This window comes from Silene latifolia, chromosome X (genome assembly GCF_048544455.1).
Source record: "Silene latifolia isolate original U9 population chromosome X, ASM4854445v1, whole genome shotgun sequence".
Lineage (NCBI taxonomy): Eukaryota > Viridiplantae > Streptophyta > Magnoliopsida > Caryophyllales > Caryophyllaceae > Silene > Silene latifolia.
In genome coordinates this window covers 247740846-247746536 of record NC_133537.1, presented here as the reverse complement: position 1 = coordinate 247746536, position 5691 = coordinate 247740846, and the positions used below count along the sequence as shown (strand labels likewise).

At 39.6% G+C, this 5691-nt stretch overlaps 1 non-coding gene across 1 annotated transcript; it reads right to left on the bottom strand.

Moving 5' to 3' along the window:
• Positions 1 to 2425: 2425 nt before the first annotated feature.
• LOC141624560 (small nucleolar RNA R71) lies at positions 2426 to 2534 on the bottom strand. The gene has a single exon (XR_012534366.1). It is a non-coding gene; the product is annotated as a small nucleolar RNA R71 (small nucleolar RNA).
• Positions 2535 to 5691: the final 3157 nt, after the last annotated feature.

Below are 5691 nucleotides of genomic sequence, written 5' to 3'. Positions count from 1 at the left end.
ATCAACAGTAGAATGTAGATCAGACAATCAGAAAGGCTCCTCTACGAAGTAGAATCTCAACCATGCTTTGCTTTATTCCTTGCCCATGTTGCTTCGGGTTTCTAAATCATTATGCTTAGCTTGTTTGGATATTGCAATTGATGGGATTTGGTTTCTTGCGTGGGGACAAACAAGGGTTTAGCTTGGGGGAGTTTGATAAGTGCGTATTTTATATACTTTCATCCCCTATATTAGCTTCATTTTATTTGTTAATTAGCACTTATCATAGTGTCATAAGCTAATATTTGTTGTTCTAGTGTATTTGCTTGCCTTAACATGTTTTTGTAGGAATCTAAGCATTTAGAGGCTTTTTCCTATCATTCTATACACTAAGTTCATTAAGCTAAACAAGACCAAGTGTTGGACTAAGCATGGAGCATTGGATTGGGTTTTGCATGGAGAAATTGATGGATTAATATGTATAGTGTAAATGTTGACAACAATCAAAGTCAAAGCCCAATGTTCAAATCCAAGTCAAGGTGGAAAGCATAAGATTCCAACATGCTTAGGATGCTTTTTGGGAGCTATAAAGATCATAGATGGAGCATTTACCCGGGTGTATTAAGGGTCATTAATCACGCACTTAGGATTCCTCAAGAAATTAAGTGAGGAATTAAGAGAAATCACCCGGAAACACACGACCCCGATCGGGGCCGCAGTCATCTTGAATGTTTACGTTTCTTCTTCCTCTCCTATAAATAGGAGAGGTGTTCCAAGGTCTTAGGCATCCAATTTTTACGTCTCACTTTTGTTCTTCATAGCCTTAAGCAATATAATCTCTCAATAGTTTTCATATTAGTTTACAAATTAGTTAATCTTGTAGTTCTCAAACATTTGGTTATTATTACATTTCAAGCATTTGGTTCTATTTGTTTATTCCATACAAGTTATTTCTATTAAGGTATTTCTATTTCTAGTTTACATTTTTCATTGTTATTTAGTTTATTATTAATCTCATTTCATTAGCATAATTTCCTTTACATGTTATATCATCTAATTTGTTTAGATCATACAATCATGTTTATCACTTCTCTTAATATAGTTTACAATTTACATCTTAAAATAAGTAGCTAAATCTCTTAGTCTAAGGGCTAGGGGAGCCATGCATAAATTTAATATATAAACATGATAAAATAAGTTAATAATAATATTGTTCATATTGCTTCTATCACATGTTTGCATCGTCACGTTTAATCGTTGTTTAAGGCCTTATTCAAATGATTAAGTTTGTTCATTCATTCTATAAGTCGAGAGGCAAGGAATTGAATTAGACTAAGCATGTATAGTAGGACGACCTAGTCATGGACGAGAGTTTCTCTAGGACCCGGTCTATGGTTGATGCTAATGCCGCAAGGTGGGTATCTTTAAGCCTAAGCAATTGACAATGTTATTAGTACCGAACTTATCATAATCATATGTTTACTTTTGCATGTGTGACCCGAACCCCTTAGACTCTCTTTTATTATATAATTTACATCATTATTGTTATTAATCATCAAACAACCAAACCAAACCAAATCGTAATCGACCTTGATAAAAAATCTACCCATAGCAATTCATGACGTAATTCCCGTTTCCTTGTGTTCGACCCCTATTGCTACATTAACTTGTTGTTTAGGGTAATTATCTTTGCATAGGTACGCGATAAGCCTATCAAATTTTTGGCGCCGTTGCCGGGGAAACGGTTTTATTGCATTTTGAATTGTTTATTTTTATCTTGTTTTATTTTGTCTTGAGGAACACTTGTTCCTTGAGACCGTTACTTATCATTTTCCTAGAAATTGTTGTCTTATGCCCAGGTGCTCTCATAGTGGAGAATTACTTTCACCGGATTCCGATCCCGAGAAAACCTTTAGGAGAAGACGACGATTTTGGAAGGAAGTGAAAGAAGCCACTTCTCCCATACAAGTTGAAAGTGCTAGAAAGTCTTACTTAGACGATCTAGAGGTTCTTGAAGAGGAGGAGGTTTCTTGTTCATCAACTCCACCACCACCACCACCATCTACTACCAAAAAGATGGTGAAACATTCCGATCACTCAAAGCCCACCGCGGCCACGCTTCCGGCCGGAATCACAACCACTCAAATCACCGCGCCGGAATTCGAGATCAAGCCGGCTTTCATTAGCCTTGTGGAGAGGAAGCAATTTCGGGGAAGTCCTTTGGAGGATCCCAATTTTCATGTGCAAAACTTTTGTGACTATTGCTCCATGATCCGTCAAACGGGTGTCACCCAAGCCCAAATAAGGGAAATGCTTTTCCCTTTCTCTTTGAAGGACAAGGCCAAGCTTTGGATCAATAGCCTTGACCGCACCACCTTGGGAATCACCAATTGGGAGACATTGGCTCTTGCTTTCTATCAAAAGTTTTTTCCACCGGAGAAAACTCAAACTTTGAGGAGCCAAATTACCGGATTCCGTCAACAAGCTCTTGAGAGCTTATATGAGGCTTGGGAGAGGTACAAAGAGCTTCAAAGGCAATGCCCACATCATGGTCTAGATGATTGGTTTCTAGCAATAACATTCTACAATGGATGTTGTGCCGAGTCCCGAAGGATTCTTGATTCCGCCAACAATGGGCGGTTTGATCAAATTGACACTGACCTTGCTCATGCTACGATCGAATCTATGGCGGTCCATGATGCCCAATATGTCAATTCTCGAGTTGTGTCATCCAAAGGTAAAGAAGAATCCTCTAACAACTCCGTTTTGCTAGCTCAAATTGCTTTGCTCCAACAACAATTAGCGGAGAGAGATGCTAAAGATTCCACTCAACAACTCAATGTTGTGTCTTCAACGAGCCAAATCATCGTTTGTGATGGATGTGGAGGTGCGGGTCATTATGCCGCTCATTGCCGAGCCCTCATTGAAGCGGTAAATGCTTTTCAAGCTTTTAGACAAAGTTCATATCCACCGGGTACATTTTCCAATACCTATAACCCGAATTCAAAATTCCATCCGAACTTGTCTTACAATATCAACAATGTGCTTAACCCACAACCCTCACCACAACAAAATGCCTATGTCCCTCAACAACAAAAGTATATCCCTCCACCGGGTTATCAAAATCAACAAAGGCCCCCACAAAACAATTACCAACAAAATCCACCACAAAATGGCCAACAAAACAATCAAGGAGTGGGTAAGCTCGAGGACATGATCATCCAAATGCAAAGGAAATTGTTGGCTCAAATTCAAAAATATGATCAAGCTCATAGTGTCGCGGTCAAGATGTTGGAACAACAAGTGGCTCAACTAGCCGCTACTAATTCTCAAAGGAAGAACGGTCAACTACCTCCCTAAGGTGAGCAACCACATGAAACTGTTAATTCTATTTCCTTGAGAAGTGGCACAAACTATGATGGGCCATCCATGACTTTGGATGATGAGGTGGTTGTTAAAAGGGCTAAGCTTGAGGGAAATGACAAAAAGAAGGCTAGTGAAGAGCCTATTGTTAAAGATCGTGTGCCATTTCCTCATCGATTGTTGATGCTAAAGAGGAAGAGCAAGCTTGATGCTAAAGATGTTGGGTCTCCTATGCCAAAAGAAAGTGATGAGGTGGTTGTTGAAGAAATCTCTCCTAATGCTAAGGAGAGTGATGCCGGTTCAAAGAAAGTGGATGCTCCTAAGGAGAATGAGAAAGAGATAGTGAAAGATGTGGAGGATGCTCCTCCCAAGGAACTTGTTCAAGTACCATTTCCCCATCGTCTAGCAAAGCACAAAGAGGAAGGTAAGTTTGCTAAATTTTTGGATGTTTGTAAGAATTTGCAAGTCACCATCCCGTTTATGGAATTGCTTACCCAAGTCCCTTCCTATTCAAAGTTTATGAAGGAAATCCTCTCAAAGAAGCGATCCTTCAATGAGGTTGAGACCATTGCTTTCACCGAAGAGTGTAGTTCACTCTTACAAAACAAGTCTCCCCCGAAACTTAAGGACCCCGGTAGCTATTCTATTCCTTGCACTATAGGCAAATATACCATTGATAAGGCCTTTTGCGACCTAGGTGCTAGTGTAAGTGTCATGCCCTATTCCCTTTGTGAAAAACTTAACATGGGTGCTTTAAAATGCACAAGTATTACATTGCAAATGGCGGACCGTTCTTTAAAGCGACCTCTTGGTGTCTTAGAAGATGTTCCCGTCAAAGTTGGCAAGTTTTTCATACCCGTTGACTTCCTCATACTTGATATGGCCGAGGACTCACAAACCCCAATTATATTGGGTAGGCCATTTTTACGCACCGCGGGTGTGTTAATTGATGTGAAGAATGGGAGGTTGACGTTGGAAGTAGGTGATGATCGGGTTTCCTTTAGCAAAAACAACACCATTAGAAGCCCAATGTTACAAGAGTCTTGTTATTTATTTAGCACTGTGGACTCTTCTTATGCCTCTACTATGCTTGGGTCCTCACTAACGGATCCGTTAGAGGACAATATGGGTGTTGTTTGCTTTGTAGGTGATGATGCTAAGGGCACTAATGCTAGGAGTGCCAAGAGGAAAAGGAAATTTTATTTGAACAATTTCAAATGCTTGCGGAATGCTAAAAGAGCTATGACATGGAGCTTGGTTGGTGGCAAGCTCAAGTACCAAACTTGAATCAAATAGCTTCTTACGTCGAGCGGGATGTTAAACCAGCGCTTCTTGGGAGGCAGCCCAAGCTTTTTTATTGCTTTTATTTATTTTTGTTTTTAATTTTCTGCAGTTTATTGTTTTTCGTAGATTACTAATCAAATACTCGACTTGATAATGTTCCTTTTTGTCTTTTATAGGTGAAAATGGAGAAAAGTGAATCTGGCACGCAGCCCCATGCAAGATCCCCGTTCGGGGACGTGGTTAAAGAGAAACAAGAAGGGAATTAAATCAATGCGGAAAAGAGTCAAAACCTGAAGAGGAGGTCAACCCCGATCGGGGTTGGTGGCCCCGATCGGGGTCGTGGTTCCGTGAAATTTTTGCCTTTCTTTCTTTTGCGGGTAAAGAGTGAATCATTTTATCATTCTTATAGAAACCCGATGGTACCTCCATTCTCTTTCTCTACCATTTTTCTTCACATTTCTTCACTAAAGATCACAAAGAAACATCTACATCCCCCCGAATTCATGCTAGCTTGGGGGAGATTAGCCAGTCGAGTAAGTCTTTCATTGCTTTGCATATTAGTTTAGGTCTTGCAACCCATTAAACATAACCTCTAGTCCTTCTTGTTTTGTGCTTTGAGCCATTTTTATGGTTTGATTGGGTGATTTGGATAGTTAGCACATTGAGGACAATGTGATGTTTAGCTTGGGGGGAGATATTGCATTTGCATATAACATAGTTTGCATGTAGTGTAGAAAATTTGAAAATTTTTGAGAGAAATTTTTGCTTTGTGCTTGCTTGTAGCCTACTTTCCTCTTTGCTTATCCTAATAGTGGCTTGTTGCTAATGATTTATTCTTTCATGTTGGGATATTAGCTACATGGGGATGTCTTGACATAGTAGGTGGGAGATGAAGAATGAACCGAATGGGCTTGATCTTGACTTGTGGCAAGCTACAAAATGGTAAGTGATGTGAACATTATTTGCGCACATTTAGTCCCCTAATTGAGCCTATTTTGCATACTATTATAACATTCTATGGCCATTTTATCCGTCAAAACCTTCCTATTTGCTTTTCTATCGCAT